We start from the raw sequence: 24467 nt of genomic DNA, 5'->3' as shown, positions 1-24467 counted from the left end.
TCGCTTTTACCGAATGGCGGGTGATACATTATACTGTCAGTATCATTTTCTTGCTTAGTAAATATAAGATATAGTACAGATGGATCATCACGTCCTCTTTTTCTGGTGTTTTTCTTTACATGTTGTGTTAGGAAAACCTCCTGCACAAGGTCCAGGAGCTTTTGGTTCCAACAGCTTTCATGGCCTCTTACATCTAGAGTATTACAATTTATATTTGTATTGAAATCTCCAGTTAATATAATTCTCTCATATTTCTCTTCCATTCTATGTAGTAATGCTCTTAAACTCTGAATTGTACTCTCTGCCAGGTCTTCATATTCACCTCTTTCCCAAGTGTTTGTTCTGGGCGGCATGTATAAATTTGCCACAATTAATTTCCCTTCAGATGTAGTAATCTCTACTGCAATCAGTTCTACTTGTAAGGGTATATCTAGTTCTATTGCTTTGACTTGTAGATTTTTCTCTGTTAATATTATAATTACTAGTCCTTTTTTAAACATTCCTATCTCTTCTACATATATTGTATTCCACTAAGTTTAGGGTATTGTTTGATATCCTTGGGGTTAATTTTATTTCAGTTAGGCAAATAATTTGTGGTTCCTTTTCTTTGATATAATTTTTCATCTCTAATAATTTAGATACCATTCCATCTACATTTGAGTATATCAACTTAATCATCTTGTTTACATACTTGCCATAGCTTGAGTCTATTACCTTCCCTTTTTTATTCTCTTCTGGTTATGTACCACTTTCGCACATGGAATCCAGTTACTTTGTTAAAAAGTATACTCTTCTCTTCCTCTGATCTTTCCTCGTCTTTTGTTTCTGCTTCTTCCCTCTTCTCCTTTAGTGTACCCAGTTCCTCTTGAGTTAGGCATCTCTTTATCCATACTTTACTGAATTCCTCTTTTTCCATGAGTTAGTAGGCATTTTTAAAATATTTCCTCTACAATGTTTGCACTCTAAAATGTTACTTTTAGAGGCATTGACTTACTTCTCTCATATTTCCCTAGCCTTTTATGTTCTATAGCTTTCTCACAGATATCCTCTGATACTTGCTGCAGTATGTTCGTTATATTTTCGATTTCCTTTTTGTCCCTGGAGATACTGTTTTTTTTTTTTTTTCTTCATCAATGCTACTGATTAGTATGGATTTGTTAATTTCTATAGCTTCTCTGACTAGTTTTGGGTTATTCTTTATCATTTCTTTCACATCCTTTCTTAGGCTTTTTTTCTTCTACCGTTGTATGTAAATCATTCTTTACTTTCACCATTTCAGCATACGTAGTTTGTACCTCATCTTGGTAATTTCTCACCATTTCATTTACCTGTATTATTTGCTCTTTAGTGTTACTACTTTGGTCTATCAGACTGCTTGCTTGCCTGATTTTCTCCGTATCATTACTGAAATCATCAATAATTCTCTCATGGTTAACGACTGTACATCCCATTTCACTAGCCTTTGTTCTCAGTGAATTTACCTCAGCTGGAAGTTCATCTATTGTTGTGGCTTTTATGTTTATTTCCTTTATTAATTCATCATTTTTTCCTTCTGTCTGCGTAGCTCATTCTTGATTTCTTCAATTTTCATTCGAAAGATCGTTCAAGCCTACTTACCCTTTCAGCTAATTTATCGTGTTTTTTTTTTTTTTTTTTCAACCAGGTCATGGTAGAAGTCATCATCCTGTTTTTTATACCTTTGTCTCTTCTCTTAACACCTTCTAAAGGCATCTTTCCAAAATACGCCATCTTAAAGAAAAGATCTCTACTTACAATTTTTGCATCACTCTGTCGTCTGCTAACCTTGGTGCTGTGCAGCTGACATAAGGGTATTCATCACATTCCTTGACACTGGTTTACTTACTTTAGTCTACACTTCTTTGTAATTTCTTGTTTTACTATGTTGAATCATCACCTAATTAGCCTGATACGAGCTTGACCCATACATAGATACAATTTAGGTATCCCCAGAGCGGAGCTCAGTGATACACTTCCAACCCATGTGTCTGCCACGCCGTGTGTGTGTGTGTGTGTGTGTGTGTGTGTGTGTGTGTGTGTGTGTGTGTTAGAGAGAGAGAGAGAGAGGGAGTCAAAATTACTGGTGCAGAGTCGTTCTGGTGCTCTTTCCTTTTTTTATTACTGCCTTGGATGAGAGTTATTGTGAAAGAGTTGCTCTGTGTCTTAATACTGTCTTTTTTACTTCTATCGCCCTGTTTGTTGTTTTTATATGTCTTTCAAATTAATTGTCTTTTCTTGTTTGCTCAAAATTCTGGAGTATATTTCAAGTGATCCATATTTCTGATGTACTATTTCAGGACCTGATCTTGGTTAACCCAAAAACACAGTGTGCCTCTTTTGTTTCCTAATTTCATACTGTGCTTTCGTTGTTTCCACAAATCAAAGTAATTGTGATGTGTTCTTTAGGTTTCCCATTATTTTGGAAATCTTAAGTCTTCTCTGGCATTTTGAAAATTATCACTGTCACCTAAACATCTGATGAGCACTTAAGATATCGTAAAATCTGTGACTCAAAAACTTGTGGGCTACTTTCGTTTACGAAAAATCGTGCTTTTCTGGTTTTCAAGAAGGATTCTAGACAAATTTGTCTGTTTCTGGTTACTGAAAAATAATTTTCAGGCATTTCAAATCATTAGTTGGCATCTTTGAAAACCATTTTGTAACAAAAAAATGTGGCATGGTGTTCATGTGGTATACCTGTAAGTGCTACTCCACGGTCTTATCGTGAATGACCTAAAAGTATGGTTTGCATCCCTGCTGAACTAAATTATTAGTGTGCTTCTTGATGTGACCTAAAATTTTAATAACTACTGTATAGCGTGCACTCATGTGCAATCCTCAAATCTTGAAGATCGGTAAATTCTGCAGTGTATTTATTATGGGGGTCTGTTCATGGTGCAGTAAGTATACTGCACGTCGTCCTACAGAAGATTTGTTTTCATCATCTGAGGGAACTAGGCCACTCATGGAACTTGAATATTTAGTCATGATTGAGTGAAATTTGATGAGTTTTAGGCATGAGGTGGGAATGAAGTTAGGAACGAGACTTTTTTGTCACTAGTTCGATTTTTCCTCCAGTCTGAAAACATTTGGCCATTAACTGAGCTGACAAAGGTTAGGAATCTTTGTCATATGAGATTAAGCAGACTACACTGAATATAATTTTGAACAGCTTTCCTGTGTAGTTTATTTTACAGGGATTATCTTATTCTCACTTCTTGTGATTCGTGTGTTATTTGTACCAACAATGTAGATATTGCAAGGAAATAAAAGAAATAAAAAGAATATTGAATTGAAAAAAGCAGAATGAACCGCTCCGTAACAGATGTTAGAAAGCTCCCACAGAATATTAATCTAAGTGTCATAATAAAAATGATAATGTTGACAATATACTCTTCTCAAAACTCTACGGAAACCTGATACACATACTGTACAAACGTATGCTAACATTCATTTTCCTTTTCTTATGAAGCAGGTATAAAATTAAGTATAGATCAACTATTTATTATTCTTCCTTAACCCTAGTCCGTCTGATCGAGCAAACCCGTCGACCGAAGGTAAGCAACTACCACCAACTAGTTGTCTCATGGGTTCCCTACACTGCTGATTTTCCGTCTGCGTTTTAATGTGGCAAGCACGGTGCAATACTTCATTATGTGTGTTATGTGGACCTTTTCCATAAGCAGTAAACATGTCATCTATGACTCCACACAACCCAAATCTATACTGATTGCAGAGGAGGACTGGGTGATATCCTGGTTATTATAGGCCTATACGAGTGAACTCGATCATCTCTATTTAAAGATACCACCAGTGGGTGGATGTCTGGAAGAGAGGCTTGCAATACAGTGTACTGATAGAGATATTGTATTGTTCTGTGCATGAAGTGAGTGTGTTGGTGTTTCTTCGTTGGTAGTGTTGGAATGTCAGAATTTGAAATGCTTTTTTTGAACAATAACAGAAGAAAGGAAGGAAAAGCAAAAGAATAAAAAATAATCCATACACAAGATTACAAGTGCCTCCCATTCATGAAACATCTGTAACAGTTGGACTTGAACAGCCGTAGGCTGGAGTTTGGGGCCAGTTCCAAAGAGATGCAGTTTGGGGAATAAAAGAATTTTGATAGGCAGAAGTTCTGAAATATGGCAGTGCGCCATTAGTAATGAGCGTTACCAGATGCCGTGTAGCGCGGGGGAAGGCGTGGAGAGGTGTTTTTTGTAAAGAGTTTGATAATGTTTACGTTGTGATTGTTTTATGTGCTGTGTGTCACTGCCACGTATCGGCAGGGATGTTGTGTACTGGCAAAGGCTGTTGCATAGAACTGTGAGACACCAAAATCAACATAATCTCAATCAGGAATGCTTTTATTTTTCGAGTGTAAGTAAGCTGTGGGGGTGGTTTTGGTGCAGTCGTTAGTGATGTATAGGGCGATGTTCTTTAGGATTTGGAAGATGTTGTAGTGATTAAAAGATGGGATGAGAGCCCATGCCGAGGAGGCATAGGCCATCACTGATCTAATTTATTGTTTGTAGAGTATGGAGTGTTTCTTTTTGGTGCTCATAGTCCTCCCCTGTTAATCCAGGAGTGCACTGAGTCTGGGGGTGCATTGCCTCTTGAGGATACGACAGCAGAAACAGTGGCAAGTGCAGTCATAGACAACATAATATGTAGGTTCACCACACTGAAGGTATTAATAAGTGATAATGGAGGTGAATTTAATTCTGAAATCTTACAAGAAATAGGTAAACAATACAATATAAAAAAGGTCAATGTCTTAGCCTATCATCCTGCATCCAGTGGGTTGGCAGAGTGACAAAACAGAAGTGTTGGATGTGCTTTGACACATTCTCAGTGAAAGTTATGCAAGTTGGGATGATTGAATTCTCAGAGTGCATGCATCAATTAATTGTGCAATAAACAAGTCTGTAGAAGACACATCACATTTCATTATCTATGGAACAGACAAAAAATTACGTATGAAATTCTGGAAGGTGAAAATTTGCCTGTATTCAATCATGACGATTCTCCTAAACTCCATTTCCATGAATTCCAGGAGATACAGAAAAGGATGAAGATACAATTATCGACGTCAACAGAAGAAATGAGGGAGTCATTCAATAAAAACGCAAAAGAATCAACTATCAACTTAGGAGACATTGTCTGTGGTATGATTCACACTAGAGACAATAAACTATCACCGAAATTTGAAGACCTATACAGAGCAATTGTGAAAACAGCAAACAAGGTAATAATTAAGTCACTGTCGAGTGGTGAAGAAAAGCAAATTCATGTTGATCAAATTAAAGGGGTCCCAAGGAATTTTGCCAGCAATTATGCATCCTCGGACACCACCGAAAAAACAACAAAAACGATAAAAATAAACTAGAAGAAATCAATGCACGCAAAAAATAAATTAAGATCGCATAACAAACAAACAAAAATAAGTGCAACTGTTGCAACAAATGCCACTATACAGCATTTACATGATCTAGGTATCGATTTAAACTCCATTCATAGGTGAAACAACGAGAAAAGTTATTGGTCTCCAAGAGCCAGTTTGTAATGCGCATCATCACTGTCATCAACATCAGCATGCCTAGATTAGCTAATTAATAGATTTTTTTTTTTTTCTGTAGGTAAGGATGAGGGGACTTATATCATGGATTCTCAACTACAGTATATAGCAAGAGGATCAGCTCACTTAGACCCTCAACATATATTAAGGCAAAAATGCCTCATAGCCCCAGTGGCCTCGACAGCATTCGTGAACGGTATCATGAGTACTGAGATTAGTTTGGACATCTTATATGAACTACCGTTATTGTTGGAGAACATTGCTAAGCCACTGAGGAGACTGGAAGCCATGTTAAGAAGCTCTGTTTCAGAAGCTCATAACATAAAGGAAGTGACTGAATTCATGAAGTTAGCAAAATGGAAATTAGATCAAGCAAAAGCTACCATGCTCATCGTAATCCAAGATATCCCATTCGTGGAACGAGACACTTGCGGACATGAACAAAATCACACACGTGAGAGCTGCGGTTTGTTCGACCTGGGTGGTGCAGTTCTAGGGAATGTTTTTGGATTGGCTACAGAAGATCTTCAAGAAATAAACAACAATTTTAATAACGTAGCTCAAGTATTAACATATCAGCAGAAGCTAGTTGACAATCAAAACAAAGCAATGATGACGATTGTGAAAAATCTCAGAACGACAGAAAGGATAACTGACCAGAGTGTGGACAAAATTAATGCAATGGAATGAAACATGACACTTTTTCAACACTTATCATTAATGAAGGGACTTATTGACATAACAATACTCCAGTTAGACGACACTAGAGCACGTTATCAAGCTCTGATGAAAGGTACTGCAAATGCTGGTAAGGACAAGATCACCATTAACTTACTTCTAGTTCACGATCTTCATCAAATATAATCAGTTAGGGCATACATAAACATGGTTTAAAGCCTTTGTTTCAGGACAGGAATCTAATGCTATATTATCCATAATTAGAAGCGACCCTAACACCAATATCAGTAATAGTTAATGTACCATTCATAACAGACAATCTGCTCTCAGTCTATCAAATATAACCCTTTTCTTTCTAAGAATAATGACACCTTGATGATCATCAACATCAACACCAACACCGAACTGATCATGGTCTCCAAGAGACAGGACACTGTCACTTTCGCTAGGAAATCAAGTTATCAACGATTGAAAGAAAGTGTCGGACATCCTTACATGCTATTCACCTTTGTCCAGCGTACCTTTTCACGTTTCAGTCAACTGGAACCGTCCCTTGTGAAATGGCTATCATAAGAAATCATGACATTCATCAGCACTGCAACTTCAAATTTGCTCCAGATATACTCACACATCATCAATGCATCGAGCATTCACAGTTTTCCTAAATCATCTATAACACATCAGTTTTCTTAATTTGTCCAGATACATCACTATCTCATACTTCAGCATCAGGACTATACATAGCGCCTGACTATTGCGTTGTACTTAAACCATCTTTGTCCACCTTAGCTACAATCACTATGCCATCGTTAATCACACACACAAATACTTCCAACCACTGCCCGAGATGGATTAAAACATAAGAACAAATATTAAGTTGACTTCATCTAAGTCTGAAACTATGCAATTAATCAAACGATGAAGCTCCGGGAAGAAATGGGTATAAGTATGTTCAATCCAAATTATGTGTATAGCCCAGCACCAGGTGTCTTTATAATCTTCTCCATTGTATTTAGTATATTAGTATTGGCTATGCTCAGAATGCAAGCAAGGGTTGCAAACTTAGAGTCAGTATTTACAAAAGAAAGAGTAAACGTTCAAGTGAGACCCCCTGAGTGAAATATGTATAATAAGTAAATAGTGTAAATTATATATACAAAAAATGAAGGAAAATTATGGGGTAACATTATATAATATTAATAACTGACTTAACCTCTTACTTTCTGCTTCGAAATTATGCATAATTAGCCCCCCCCCTCTCTCTCTCTATCTCCCTCTCTCACTCTATCTGGAATATTAACTTCACTTTTCATTTTCTAGGCCTTATTTCAGACTGACTAACTTAAGACTTTTAACGCATATTGCAACCTGCAAAACTGAAGTAGAAGTTGCAATACCCCTTTAATCTTTTTAAACTTTGAGGAATAGGTTAAGTAAACAAAACTATAAGTATTTTTTCCGTGATAGCTAAGAAGAATGGTGTTTCACAATGTGTTCAAATATAAATGATCAAAAGTAGTGTTATAATTTGATAAGGTCATGAATTGGTAGTAGTGGAGGGATAGTTCGGATTGTCTGATCCATCCTTTCCTCAATTGTCCGAATCATCCCGAATCTATGTAATTATTGACGGGTACGGTACTCTCAAGTTTCACCCGAGAGAGTTTAACATTAAATTTTCATAGCAATATGTTCTACATGCAACAATGATTCACCCTGATAATGCACAGTTCGATGCCTTGCATATTCATAAACGTAAAGCTGACGATATACACTCAAATCATTACATAGGAGATTCAAAAAATATACAATCTGACCTCCATCAAAAAGTGAGGGGTTTCTAGCTTGAAGGTTCCGTGTGGTCTAAGTAAACAAACTCTCCCACTTTCACGCAAGATCATACGGCCCCCCTATCCCATACGTTTCTCAGTGAATGCACTGTCCGAATCATCCCGCTGTCCGAACCATCGCCACCCTCCCCTAACATGTTAGCACTTATTGCTAAGTTCTAAACTACAAAGATATTGGTGGGGATTGTTCTCGTAGTCTCTGTAAAACTGATGGCTAACTGTATCATGCCCTTTACAGTCATTTGTTTGCCATCTACGGCATAAAAGTCTAATTCAGATTCCCGCAAAGATTACTTTCTTCATATTTCTAAAAATTCTCTTTAATTCCTCTTGTGTTATTAAATTCACTGGAGAGCCTGAATCCAAGAATAATGAAATCTTTTGATCTTTACAGGAAGTGAACACCAAGATACACTCGTTTCAGAGTATGCTTGCTATGTCCACTCTACAGTAGGCTTGTTTTTCTTTATGTATGGCCGTTTTTTGTCGTGGCATGAACTTCCCCCGACTTAAAACAGATACTATCCTTTCAACTGTTTTGCAGTGTAACGTCCAGTGTCCTGTGTTTTTATGCTTTCTGCAATATGATTGCATCCCTTTTTCTTTATCTCTATCTTCCTTAAGTTTAATGTAACATTTAGCTTGTGTGACCAGGATTCGCATAATAATAACAGAGTAGACCTATCTCCCAAATGTGACCCACGAGATAACTTTCCATAATTGGGGTTTTTCTGTGGCATGGTTTCTGCTTGGACTTCGTGCAGACTTTTGAAGCTGCCTGTGGAATTGTGTTTGCGATCGCTGCCTCGATGCCACTTGTTGTTTGGTTTGTCTGTTTCCGGGTCTCGATCGTGTTTGTTCTGTGCTTGGGCTAGATGTAATCATGGCTGCCACAGTGTCTGTAATTCTCATTCTGGTTGTATTAGGTTGTGTTATTTCAGTCACCCCTGCTTTTTAATTGATTATTATTATTTTTTTTTTTGCGAGGTAGAAGGAACCAAAGGCCATGAGCCCGCAATAACAGTTCCCTCCAAGAGAGAAACAAAATACAATAGGGAGCCAAATTCAAGATCCGATCATTTCGAGATGCCTGGACACACTGTGATTGAAAGACTGGAGATCATAGGCAGCAGGAAATACAGACGGAGGGAGACAGTTCCAGAGTTGACCTGTTGCATAAATGAAGGACTGGGAGTAACGGTTAACTCTTACATTAGAGAGTTGGATAGAAAAGGGATCAGAGTTTGCTGCTAGATGGGTGCTACCCGCCAGTCGTAGAGGTGGAGGAATTCATGCAGACAGTTCAGTGGAGTAATGACCATTAAAGTACCGATAGAAAAGAGATAAAGATGCAACAGTGCGGCAAAGAGACAGAGATTGAAGGGAGTCAGTAAGAGGAGGAGAGATAATGAGACGGAAAGCCTTTGACTCCACCCTATTGAGAAGAGCTGTATGTGGGGAGCCTCCTCACACATGAGAGTTGTACTCCACACAGGGGCAATAAAACCCCTGTATAGAGTCAACAATTGTGCAGGGGTAAAGAAAGAACGGAGTCAGCTTAGCACACTTACTCTCTTGGAAGCAGATTTTACAAGAGATGTAATGTGATCTTTCCAAGATAAGTCCCGAGTAAATGAAATCCCAAGCATGTTCAAAGATGATGCAGGATTAAACTGAATATTATTAAACATTGGTGGGTATACCTGTTGAAGATTTTGTCGGGTTGATAGGTGTAAGAATTGAGTCTTAGATGCATTAAAAACAACCAGATTATTTTTACCCCAGTCCGAGATACGAGCCAAGTCAGACATTAGGTGTGCCATAGCCTCATCCCTTGTTTGTTGAAGTAACTGCTGAGATGGGCGTTGTGGGAACCGAATGGAAAGGTGAAAGGTGGAGTCATCAGATTATGAGTGGATAGGATTAGATGAACAGCTTAGAAGGTCATTGATGAATAAAAGGAAGAGAGTTGGTGATAGGACAGAGCCCTGAGGAACACCACTATTGATAGATCTAGGAGAAGAACGATGGCCGTCTACAACAGCAGCTATAGAACGACCAGAAAGGAAGCTAGCGATGAAGGCACAGATGGAAGGATAGAAACCGTAAGAGAGCAATTTGGAAATTAAAGATTTATGCCAGACTCGATTGAAAGCCTTTGAGATGTCAAGTGCAATGGCAAAGCTTTCGCCAAAGTCCCGAAAGGAGGATGACCAGGAGACTGAAAGGTAGGTGAGAAGATAGCCAGTGGAGCTTCCCTGACGGAACCCGTACTGACGATCAGAAAGAAGGTTGTGATAGGAAAGATGCCATAAAATTTTTTATTGAGGGTGACTCGAAAACTTGTGAAATACAGGACGTTAAAGCAATTGGACGATAGTTGGAGGGTTGGGAGTGGTCACCCTTCTTTGGGACTGGCTGAATGAGAGCACACCTCCAGCAAGAAGGAAAGGTGCAAGTTGACAGACAAATGCGAAAGAGTTTGCCTAGGCAGTGTAAACACAGAAGCACAGTTCTTGAGAACAACAGGAGGGACTCCATCAGGCCCATATGCCTTGTTAGTACTGAGGCCAGTGATGGCAGAAAATACACCAGCTGAAGAAATTTCAATGTCAGCCATGAGGAAGTCAGAGGGGGGAAGTGATGGAGGAACAGCACCGAAATCGTCTAAGGTGGAATTGGAGGAGAAAGTCTGTGTGAAGAGATCTGCTTTATCAGTAGAAGAAATAGCTACAGAACCATCAGAGTAGAAAAGAGGAGGGAAGGATGATGAGGTAAAGATGTTAGAAAGGTTTTTTGCAAGATGAAAGAAGGAGTGGGAAGAATTCAAGTTGGAGAGTTGAGAGCATTTATTACAGATGAAATTATTTTTAGCAGAGCGAAGAACAGACTTAGCACGATTCCGGGCTGAAATGTACAGTAAAGATGATATGATTCAGGGGTGGGTTGGCTCCTGTACTGCTATTCATCTTTACCTCATTCATAAAATCAAACAAACACATTCTTGGGGTATAAGCTACATTTTTTGCTATTTTAAATACCCTATCAGGTAATTTATGCAGTGCAGCTACATAACCAATGATGTCAACGACATGCATTGGTGACATCTTCCCATCAGATGTTACCCAATTTCTGTTCTTTATACTGGCTAACAGTGTTCTCTTAATTGTTGACACAGTCGCTGTTATTTTCACCTAAGACAGGGTTTGTAGTATGTTGTCTCATAACATCAACAATCTTATGCAATTCATGACTTATACCTGGCAAAAAAAATTATACCTCCAGAAAATATCTTTGGGAATTCTGTCTTAAACTCATTATATGTCTGAGCTCGTAAGAGCTTATCAGATCTAAGCAGATCACCAGCTGGGTATCGTTCTTGGTTAATCCATGATGGAAAAAAAAAAAGCTATCTTTACACTCTCATGTGTTATATATCTTTTAACAAAAAGTTGCTCACAGTGATTAATAAGGGACATCACATCAATGCTGTCCTTTTCTGTGCCTGAGAATTTTGTGAGATTTTTATACTCATGGTACACAAACACTTGATGTGGGGATATTGGAGCTGTGGTGTTTGATCCGCTAGCCATGATGTTTGTTTGTTTGGTCAAATTCACTTCAAATCTCTTGTTGTTATGGGATGGAATTGTTGAGTATGTATTTCCTGACCTATGCACCCTGTTGAATAAGTTTTCATAGGTGTGTATGCCAGATATATTATCTTCACTTTCTGCACCAGAGGAAACTGTCCAAGAGGTGCCATTATCGTCAGTTCCTCTCACAGATGAGTTTGTTTCTTGATCTTTTGTTCGTGGAGAAGTATGTGTGTTAGTTACGTTTTCATGTTGTTCTACTAACTGCAAATCATCATTGGGTGATTCAAATGTTGTCTCCTCTGGCAGTAAAATTGGTGCTGTTGCAAACATCCCATAATTGCACTAATCACTAATAAAGAGGCACATTTTGCTAAGGAATGTTGTCATGAAACACTTATTTTATGTATGCATTAACTGTGTAAATAACGACAGCAATTAAGAATAAATGAATGCCATATATACTGTATATATATATATATATATATATATATATATATGGGAGCCTCTGTGATACAGTTGTAGAGTGTGCGTTTCATACACTGGTGAACCAGGGTTTGCGCCCCGCCAGGGTAATAAACTTTGGGAGTGTTCACCCGGCCACGTATTGCATTGGCGGACCCAAGAGGTGCTGTGGTTGAACCAGTGTCGCTTACTATAAAGTATACTTTCACCCAGTCGGCTTGCGTGGGCTGATTACACTTGGTTCACAGACTACACACACATCCAAAGCCACTACAACACTACAATTACACTTACAAGCACTTCTCACCTTACATACAATCTTTACTAGACACCCTAAGCCACTTGGTAGAGATACGTTGGCTGTATCGTCCCGACTTCGGTCAGGATAGGCCGGTCCTGCAGTGGATACTCAAACGGCTGATGATGGTGAAATATATATATATATATATATATATATATATATATATATATATATATATATATATATATATATATATATATATATATATATATATATATATATATATATATATATATATATAATTGTTACTGCTGGTACAAGTACATGTAATTAGTACTGGACTTAATATCGATAACTAAAGAATGTATATGCACATAAGTTTGTATATGGATGTTGTGGTGTTTATTACTAGAAATAATAAAATGTGGTAAGAACAAAATTAACAATTAAGTGATGTGTGAAAGGCTATCTCAGGTCGTAACATCATGCACTGCCTGTTTGTTTGTTACTTTTTCTAACCCTGCTGTCCTCAAACACTCTATCTTAAAATGCTACTTAGTTTGATTGTTGTAAATACAATCATTGTATTGTATATCTTGAGCAGTGTTTGTTTAATGTTACTTAGATTGTTGTAAATACAATAATTGTATTGTATATCTTGTGCAAAGTGTTTGTTTATCACTGTTGTATTAGCAATACATCCCTATTGGACAGTGGTTATATTAATTTGCGAAGTTATAAACAAAAAAAGGGATTGTATGTTTAACCCGCTGCATGCCAGCATTTTTAGCCCTATGGGTCACCAGTGTGCCAGCCATTTTTACCTTTATTTTTTTGGCTATAATGATAGATTTTGATGTGAAAACAACGAATTTAACCATTAAAATACTCATCGAAACTCGGAAATGGGCTTTATTGAGTCCTCATATACAGGTATTCCCGCTCTCTCACACTCGCCACATACAGTAGGTGAGAGAAAGCCATTTTCTGTGTAAGGTAAACTCAGGTATTTATGTTGGGAAGGTATAGCAATGCTCAGTACACTTTTCTGATTACTATTACTTCAACATGTCACAATTTGCGTGTCTCTCTCACTATGAATGCATTGTCTTACACTTACTTGAAGATTGGTACAACCTGACCTCACTATGTACAGTCCTGGCACCTACAAGAAGGTATTTACAACTTGACTTCACTATGTACAGTACTTACACTTACAAGAAAATATTTACAGCTTGATTTCACTATGTGTAGTCCCTACATTTATGTGAAAATAATTACAACATGCCTTCACTATGTACACCACTGGGTGAGGCACACAGGCAGAGTGAGGCAAAGTGAGCGTGAGGGGGGGAGCGAGTGGGTGTATGGCCTTGACCACCAGGAGTATGATAGAGGAACAGTTAACATACATGACTGCCAATTTTTACCCGCAAATCTTGAAAAATGCAGTCACAGTGAAAATTTTAATTTTAAGCCGTTTTAAAATGGCACTGACACTGACCGCAGATTTTTGTCAGACCGTTTTAAATGGCACTGGCATGTAGCGGGTTAAGCTCTGGGAAAAATAAGTAAAAGTATATACACCCACTAGCAAGTGTAGAATGATGTCACCCTCGAAGACTCATTGCCATGGTAATGGATCAGTGGTGAGTAATGGTGATTGAAGTGAGTGGTGGGTTAGGGCTAGATCTGGTTGTGATGCTGTGTTGTGTCTTCCATCACCACTGAAATAGCGACGTCTCCCTCCCTGCTGGATAGGTTAGTTTGCAAGATGAATGTTGATTATAGATAAGGCTTGTTTTGTGGCAATCGTAGATACTTGTAATTTCCCTGAAACGTAGAACTGCAGCTTGTAGCTGAATAGAATTGTCGTAGCTGAATGTTGAATGCTGATAAAATCGTGAGACGTTAGTAGATTGTATTGTGATTCGTTGGTTCACTGTTTGCTACTGATGTCGATACATAGTCGTAGATAAAAAGTGATTGTGAGGTTGGCTGTAATTGTAGATCGTTAAATCACTGCCAATAGAAAATTGTGAGGCGTCTATTGCTCAAACTTGTAGTGGTTTTTGTTTTCTATCTTGATAATATGGACTTGTAGATGTGGTTCGTACACTTACTGCCACCAAATATAAATGTCATAGTTGTGGTCGAGCTTTTCCAAAAGTGTGTTGAATTGTAGGGATTTTAAGGAGAGAATGTTAGTGGTAATTGTTGTAGATGGCAGGAGAAAGGTAAAGATGAGTCTGGTGTTTAATTGCAGTTTATTTCTTCATAGGGAGTATCTCACAAGGGTAGTATTAAGGTGAGAGCAGTTTATTGCATGCTAAACCCACACACTCCTTCCTGCCTCTCCTCACCATCTCTTCTCTCTCCTAAGCCCTTCTGCCCTGTCTCTCCTATTTCCCTTGTATATGTCTGGTTGTGTCATGCATGAGGGCACGTAGGAAGGAAACTTTCGAGACTGTGGAATGTTCCCATCTGGCGCCACACTGTGCTGTGTGTGAAATTCCTAACTAGAGAATGTGCAAACGTTATTTCCTCTAGTCCTCTTGCTTAGGCACGACTTTCTTCTAACCTCTATATTACATACAGTATATACGTTACTAGCTATTATGTAGTGTGTTATGATATTTCAGTGTCCTGACAAAAATAATCCTGTCTGAAAGTAGTGAATAAAAAAACATTACCGGATTCAACGGGTTAAATCTATGGAAGCTTAGCTTATGAGTACTTGGAGGCTATTGATGAGACTTATGTGTCGCATGGAGGGATTAAGAGACAGTTTCCAGGATAAGGGAAAATTTAAAACTAGGATATGAACATGTCCGATGCTTCACAGAATACTTATGAGGGATAGAGAGATAGACTATGGGCTGGGCATAAGCGGGAGAAATTAAATTAGGGGTTTCCTAGGTTTCGATGAAACAAAATAACAGCAAATAGGTCAGGATGCATACGTTCTCCACTGGCCTATCTTAGTCTGTTTATGATGGCGACGAGTATATGATACTAATTTTGGTGATGTCACCATCAGTATGTTCAGAATACAGTCGAACGATTCTATTGATCTTAAGAGAAACGCATCAACGCTGATGGATGAGATGTAGCTTCAAAAGCATCTGACAGGAAAACAAAAATAACGATGTGAAAGCAAAATTGGTATTTTTGGAGGTGATTTTGTAAATGTTTTTGTATTCAACAGCAACAAATACTTCAGATTTCAGTTAGCTCTACTCTATCGATATAGGAGTTATTTCTCTCTCTCTCTCTCTCTCTCTCTCTCTCTCTCTCTCTCTCTCTCTGTGAGCGTGTGTGTGTGTGTGTGTGTGTGTGTGTGTGTTCTCGTTTGGGAACCCTGCAATTGCGCTGTGTGAATAGCGTGGTTGTGCGATGAACGTTTGATTGAAGCACCGTTGTGATAACCTGAAGCAATTGCCAGACGCCCTTGTTGTTCAGAACCTGCCTGGAATATATGATGAAGTTCTGAGGGTGAGTACAAAGAAACACAGATGATTGTATGCTGCAGCAAAAGAAGAGATCACTAAAAGTTGGCAAAAGACAACGTGGCCAGAATGAATGATGAGAAGGCATGGAGTGAGAATACAAAGAAACCTAAATGGCAGTGATTTACACAATAATGTATTGATCTGCGAGATGTACTGTACATCCTAGAGAAAAATGTCAATAATTTCATTATAGCATCCATGAATTCCCCAACCAATGCTGACACGAATGAGAGAGAGAGAGAGAGAGAGAATGAACTGCTGCATTACACTGTGTAGTGAAATGTGTACTTAGCAGCATTAGGACTGGTTGCAGTTGTAGTGTTTTTATCGTCCGCATCTGATTATTTAGTTGTAGAAGTTTTCGTGGCTGCCTTTTTGTACGCTTACTTAACTAAGAGAGGTGTTAACAGTAAAACATGAGATATAAAGTAGTTACATTGCAGCAAAATGGGCGAGAAGTATAGTGATGGCTGTGGCTGAACCCTTTTGCGCGGTGATGTCCTCTTTACTCGCGCCACTGTCGGACTATTTTTTTTCCAACTTGGGGATATCTTTGGTATGTTTTGAATTAAAAGCGTAATGACTTCAGAGTAGGAGATTATTTGTTTAATTTTGTAATATAGCGTGTATCATCGCTGTATTGCAGCTTCATCCCACTCACATATAACCCTGCAGCTCACAGCATCCTTCTTTGCAGGAATAAAATTGTTTGAGAAGAGATCGAATGGCTCAGAAAACCCACCCCTATAGCGATGAACAGAAAGAGCGCATAAACAACCTAAGCTCAGTTGTTGGGCAGATAATAGAGTTGTACAAAGTTTATATTTCACTTTGTTCTTGTTCAGTAAGTTTTTCATATGGGAACCTGAATGTGAAATTGGCTGTTGTGGGTCATATTCTACTGTAGGGTAAAATTTTAATTTCCCCCCATATTATTAGTCTGCCATAACGACCCTTGTGTGGATGATTGGCACAGATAAAGCCCTTATTCCTCTATCAGTATGAAGTTCTGACTACAGTCTCCTTCCATTCAGGGGAAGGAGCAGAGGGTTTTCGTGAAAGATGGTCCACATGTGTACAATGCCTGTAAATATTATCTTTACAAATGTCATCGATGGTTTCACGGTGAGTGTCACTGTTGTTCGATTTCTTTCCGTATGGGAAACTTTTGAGAAGTAGTTCATAATGTGATATAAATGAACCACCTTTTTATTTCTTTTCTGGAAAAAGCAGAGATACACTACAATAAGAAATTGATTGGAGAATATCTCCAAACTTTATGCAACATTAAAAAATGTAAAGATGCAAAAAGTAACCATTATTTTGGTGGTCACTGTACAGTACAGAACACTGTCAGGAAATAGCATAGTCATCGATGTACTGGGTGGGTACAATATCAGTTAAATTACTGAAGCAAGCAGATCCGACGCCCTATGTGCTAATGTAGTATGCATGTACAAAAAAAAGGTGGTAGGGAATGAACTGGGTGATTGGTAAGAAAATCGATTTACATGTTGCATTTTTAATGACCCATTTTGCTGTTAAGTCCAGGGTAAAATGTAAAAGAAAAAAAGTCTTAAAGTTCCATTATTACCTACAAAGATGAACTGCAAAATCCTCTGATTTACCGTGCTAAATGTACTGAGAACGCATTAACAATCAGATACACATTCTTGACTACTGTGAACCTTCTGTTGTTGTTCTGGCCCTATTCTCTTCAGAACATGAACCCGGTGGACTGCAGGGTGAAGTTCTTCTTTCCCGACAGCCTCCCATCCTCCTTCCGAAGGAGAGGGAGATTGTTGAAGGATGTTTGTGTAACCTGACAGCAGATTCTTTTATATTGGTGCCACCACATGAGGATTTTCCTATCCAGCGCCAAGACCACTTGTGTGTGGACAATAGCGGGTGTGAATTTCACATTGCTGTGAATTGTTCAGTGGAAGAAGTTATGTTTAAATGTGGAAATTGTATTTGTCAAGATAGTTTCCGCCCGACTAGTACTCACTTTAAGTATGAATAAAGATCCCGACGCCCTAATCCCTCAAAGGGTGGCCGCAGACAAATCGCCTCCAAGTCGCTCTGTCACCCACCATTTGACTACCCTCCCCCCAACTCACCCCCCCCTCCCTCATATACATCTCAACTCCATCCCTGCACCTCATCCTCGGTCTACCCCTCCTTCTCCCTCCCTCCACCTCACCTACATACACCCTCTTAGTCTTTCATTCTCCATTCTCTTCACATGTCCAAACCACCTCAGTGTATTTCTCCTAATCTTCTCAACCACATCCACGTCCACCCCACAACGTTGCTTCACTTCACTCCACATGCTCCTCTCAAGTAACTCATTTCCACTGCTCTCACTCTTGACTTGTTCCCCTCTTGCAAGGTCCACGCCTCGCTTCCATACGTCAGGGTAGGGATCAAAATACTGTCATGCAGTGACTTCTTAACTTCCCTACTCACCTCCCTATTTCTCATCACTGCTTTCAGTGTCCCAACAACCTTCCTTCCCTGCTGTACCCTTTCACGCACTTCATCCCCCAAAGTACCATCCTTACTCATCACACTACCCAAGTACTTGAATGCACTCACATTCTCCATATCCTCACCATCCAACCTCACTGTAAACTCTGTGACTTCATTCCTCTCAAACACCATAAATTTACTTTTGTTTACATTAAGTTTCAGATTCCTCCTCCTACACACTGTCCCAAATTCATTCACCAAACCTTGCAACTCCCATTCATCTTCACTCAACAATACTCTATCATCAGCAAACAGCAACACCGGAATCTTCCAAATCTCACCCTCATTCATTAGAGCCACCCCCACATCCACTGCCCTACTTTGCACCTCCTTTACAACCCCATCCATGTATATATTAAACAGCCATGGAGACATCACACAGCCCTGTTTCAGTCCCACATTGAGATCAAAGAACTCACTCAGCTCACCATCCACTCCACCGTAGCCCTAGCTCCCTCGTACATACTCTTCACAGCACTCAACAATTTCCCCTTCACTCCATATATTCTTAATACCTTCCACATACCTTGCCTATCTATTCTGTCATAAGCTTTCTCCAAGTCCATGAAGGCAGCATACACTTTCCTTCCCTTCTCTAGATACTTCTCCATTAAACATCTTAGAACAAATATCTGATCTACATACCCTTTTCCCTTCCGAAATCCCCCTTGTTCTTCTCCAACTAGCTCCTCTGTCATATGCCTAACCCTATCAATGAGTATTCTACCATATATTTTACTAGTCACACTAAGAAGGCAAATACCCCTATGGTTACCACATACTTCTCTCTTCCCTTTTCCTTTGTATAAAGGAACAATTATACCTGATTTCCAGCCCTCTGGAACCCTTCCCTCTTCCCAAGCCAATCTACACAACTTCCATATCCACTCCACAACAATCTCACCCCCATACCTAAGCATTTCACCACACACTCCATCAATTCCTGGGACCTTTCCCAACTTAATCTTCTTCATCGCTTCCACTACTTTCGCCCTACTGATCTCCTCCTCCCTCCTCTCATCCCTTCTTCTCCCAGCCATTCCCCAACCACTTATACTCGCACTGCTCTCACTCTCTACATTCAACAAATTCTCTAAGTGTTCCTTCCATCTCCTCAATTTCTCTCTCTTCTCCACCAACAATCTATTATTCCTATCTTTCACTCCCCTACTATTTCCCCTTTCACACTACCTTACTTTCTTTACCTCCTTCCAAAACAGTTTCTTACTCTCCCTCCATTTCACACTCAGATTCCTCCCAAACTCTTCATCCACTTTCTTCTTACTCTCCTTCACCAGTCTCTTAACCTCCCTTCTCCTGCTCACATATACCTCTCTCTTCTCTCTCTCATCTTCTCCCTATCTCTACTCACTAACCATTCACTATATGCCTTCTTCTTTTGTTCCACAGCTAGTTTCACCTCATCATTCCACCATGCTGTCCCTTGCACACCCTTGCATCTCCTTCTCACTCCACAAACTGCCTCACACGCTGCGCCTATCTCTTCCGTAAATATCTTACATACGTTTTCCACCCCTTCCATCTGCTCTAGCTCATACCTTCCCAATCTTTCTTCCACTATGCTCTTATACTCTGTCATTTTCTCACCATCTTGCAATTTCTCCACTCTTCTCACAGGAGCTGCTTCCTCCTGTCTTCCCCTTCGTCTCCCCAACCACTTTTTTGCAGCTCTACCTTGGCCATCACTAAGTGATGGTCCGAGACTCCATTCCCCCACCCTCTCCAAACTCTTGCATCCAACACTTGTCTTCTCATTCGCTCATCCACACACACGTAGTCTATCATTGCCTTTCGTTCAACAAGTTCACCATCAATCCTCCTCATTACTCTCCATGTATACTGGTGGATCATCTTATGACGAAAGTAGGTGTTGGCTATTGCCAACCCCTTGCAAGCACAGATGTCCACCAAAGCATTACCGTTCCCATCTACTTCAGCTGGCACACCCCACTGACCAACCACTCCATCCACTCGTACATTCCCAACTTTGCCATTCATGTCTCCAATCAACAGCACTCTCTCGCTCCTCTCAAACTTGTCCATACATGCTTCTACTCTCGCCCAAAACTCATCTTTCACTCTTGCCACTCGACTAAACATATAATTATATTGATATAACAAGAGGTGAGTGAGAGAAGGAAGAGAGCGTGCAGGAAGCTGGAAGTCGTCGGTGTCATTATTGTTGTTGTTGTTGTTGTGGGCTGACATTAGTTTCCTCAAATGAATTAGGATGATAGTTTTAACAACACTCCCAGGACGTTTCACTTTCATTTCAATAAAATCTCATAGCCTCATATGCAATATTTACACACACACACATATATATATATATATATATATATATATATATATATATATATATATATATATATATATATATATATATTGTTACATAGCCTATGATTTCATCATCCCTTGTGTAATTTTAAAGCACAGTGTGCTGCATGTTTGATCACGAGCGTGTTCTGCCTCAGTCCCCCCATCTACCGTTATAGTAGAGTAAGTCGTCCTTTCTGTGGTTCAGAGCGGGATTGTCAGCTCTTTGTCCCCTATGGCTTCATTTGCGCGTCCTTCTTACAAGTTGTATCAAGCTCTGCTGGCCCCTATATAATGAGCTCAGTCTCTGCATTATTGCCACTTAGATCTACTCCTCATTTTGCTCACATCTCTGTCCTCCCCTGTACAGTTATTATTGTGAGTGCTCAGGAAGTCTCCAACCATCTAGCTGCTGTGTAATTTGAGTATAAGTGTTGTTGCATTTTTTCTTGTACTGTATAACATAAGGTGTTAATTTGTAGGCCTAGTGAGGTTTTTGTGCTTAGTGTAAAGTTTTACTATCAGCCATCATTAATAATATTTTGTATCTGTAATAATATATCTGGCGTTCACTGAGTATTATCTGGTATCTCATTTTAACAGGGCTGACTTAGATAAATTTACTCTTGCTAATTTCGTGTTAATAGAGGCTATTGCAGTTAACCATATATTTAACCTGTTTTTGCCATTACATTATCCTTATGAGTCCTGAATGTTTTGTTGTTAGTTTGAGCATTAAACTTTAACTTGTAATTTTACCTAACTCTTTTATTTTGAACCTGGAACTTTACGGGACAGTAGTGATTATTAGTATTCTCACTTAAAGTGTACATTATCTTTCTCTGTTCCGTAACATAAATTTGGCGACCTCTTATCAGGATATTCAGGATATTATCATAAGGATATTGCTTGATATTTTGTGACTGTTACTTATTCATGATGTCTACTATTACTAAACTTGATGAAGCCAAAGATTTTTTGTCAAATGTGCAAACAGTGTGTGATGTAGAAAACAGAACAAAGAATGAACTTAAGCTTGTTGCTCAACAATTGGGAATTGCTGTTCGCTCTCATCATTCTAAAGATCAAATTGTTGATATGATTAATGAAAGCTTGTTTAATGTAACTCCTCCAAATGAGCAAACGCAGATTGAATTAGCTACGTTACAGCTAGCTCTGCAGGAGGTCCGTGCTAAGGAGGCTGAATTTCAGGCAAAAGCTCGTATTCAAGAGGCACAGGTACAGGCTCAGGCACAAATTGAAATTGCTAGGATTCAGGCAGACCATGAGTATCGCATGAAACAAGGTGGAACTGGATCATCTAGCTCTGATGATTTTGATGTAGCTAAAAATGTTAAACTTATCCCTCCTTTTAATGAATCTGATTTAACAAAGTATTTTCAGTTGTTTGAGAGGGTAGCTACAGGTTTTAATTGGCCAAAAAAGTATTGGCCAGTACTCCTTCAAACTGTTCTCACGGGTAAAGCTCAAGTAACTTATGCATCTTTGCCTCAGGATCAATCTGATAATTATGATGTAGTTAAGAGCTTGATTCTTAAGGCCTATGAGCTTGTTCCTGAAGCCTATAGAGTAAAATTTAGGACAACTTACAAGCAAGATAAGCAATCCCATGTTGAGTATGCAAAAATCAAAGATCTGTTAGAGCAGTGGTTAAATTCTAAGAATGTGGATTCTAATTTTGGTAAATTTAGGTACATGATTTTGCTGGAGGACTTCAAAAGGTGTGTTTGTAAAGATGTAAGCCTATATCTTGATGAGAGAAGAATAGATAATTTGTCTGATGCTGCAGTTTTAGCTGATGAATATGTTCTCACTCACAAGAGATATTCTAGAGAAAAAGGGAAAGCTGAGAGTAAGTGCGTTGCCTCTACTCAGAGTACAGGTAACAGGAAAGAGAATAAAGATGATGTTTCTCAGGAAGTAAATACCAGCTTCACCTCTAGATTTCAGAAAAGTAAATGTACTTATTGTAGTAAGCTTGGTCATACTACGGAGAAATGTTTCAGGAGACAGCGTGATGTGAACAAAAAGGAGTCTTTAAATATTCAGTCAATTGGTCTAGTGTCCACCCTTGAGAGTTCCCAGAATTCTTTAACTGAGTTAACTGAACCTGCTTTGAGGGGTAACTTAAATTCTCATGATGGAGCTCCTCTTTTGAGCAGTAACGTGGGTGACACTCTCAAGAGTTCATGTGCTAATTTCCTGTCTGATGGTTTTGTCAGTCCTCTGGACAATAATGACAGGAAATCAGTTAAAATATATCGTGATACAGGTGCTTGCCAATCCCTTATGCTGACCAGTGTTCTAGGCTCTAATGTTAATTCCTCTGATGAAAATGTAATCTTGCAAGGTGTAGGGAATAATTACTTCTCTGTCCCTCTGTGCAGAGTGAATTTAGAGTCTGGTTTTGTTAATGGTTCCGTTATGGTTGGGTTGGTTGAGACACTCCCAATGTCAGGTGTAACTTTCTTACTTGGAAATGATATTGGTGGAAGTCAAGTGTGTCCAGCTCCTCAGTTGTCTAGTGAGCCGGTGGCTGCGGCCCGGGGTTGTGATGTCCCTGATGTGTTCCCTGCATGTGCTGTCACTAGGGCCAAGTCCAAAGTTACTGGTGACTTAGAGGATAATGATGATGATGATGTTATCCTAGCTGACACTTTTCTTGCTAATTTAGACCACTCACCAGATGAGGCAGTACCCCGTAGTGTTGATAATTTGTCTCGTCAAGAGTTGGTTGAGTTGCAGGTTGCTGACCCTGAGTTGAAAGGTCTAGCTAACTCTGCTTGCAGTGAGGAAGAGTCACCTGGTGCTTCTACTTGTTATTATATAAAGTCAGGAGTACTTATGAGGAAGTGGAGACCTCCAACAGCATCAGCCGACTGTGAATGGGAGGTTGTACATCAAGTTGTCATCCCTCGTGTTTGTAGGCAGGATATCATTAGAGTGGCTCATGATTCCAGTTTGGCAGGACACCTTGGAGTGAGGAAGACTGTGGCACGCATTTTGAAACACTTCTACTGGCCAGGTATCTTCAGGGATGTTTCCTGGTATTGTAAGTCTTGTCACACCTGTCAAGTTGTGGGGAAGTGTAATCAGACCGAAAAGGTTGCACCTCTAGTTCCCATTCCTCCTTTTGAGGCGCCATTCACCCGAGTGTTGGTGGATATTGAGGGCCCTCTTCCTAAGACTTCTTCAGGATTTTCTTATGTGTTGACCCTGATTGATATGGCTACTCGTTATCCTGAAGCCATTCCACTTAGAAATATCTCAGCAAAGAACGTGGTTAAGGAAATACTAGGGTTTTTCACAAAGTTTGGTCTGCCCAAGGAGGTACAGTCAGACCGGGGAAGTAATTTCATGTCAAACGTTTTCAAGCAATCTCTGAAAGAGTTGGGCATCACCCAGATCACGTCTTCAGCTTACCATCCCCAGACTCAAGGAGCGTTGGAGAGATATCATCAAACACTCAAATCGATGCTCAAGAAATACTGTTTGGAACATCAGAAAGACTGGGATAAAGGTCTTCCATTCGTTGTGTTTGCCGCAAGAGAATCTCCAAATGAATCACTGGGCTTCTCACCTTTTGAACTACTGTTTGGCCATGAAGTAAGAGAACCCCTTAAGCTACTCAAGGAATGCTGG

Source organism: Coenobita brevimanus, chromosome 30 (genome assembly GCF_032717465.1).
Source record: "Coenobita brevimanus isolate Jiangsu-jjx chromosome 30, ASM3271746v2, whole genome shotgun sequence".
Taxonomy (NCBI): Eukaryota; Metazoa; Arthropoda; class Malacostraca; order Decapoda; family Coenobitidae; genus Coenobita; species Coenobita brevimanus.
This window is presented reverse-complemented; position numbering follows the sequence as displayed.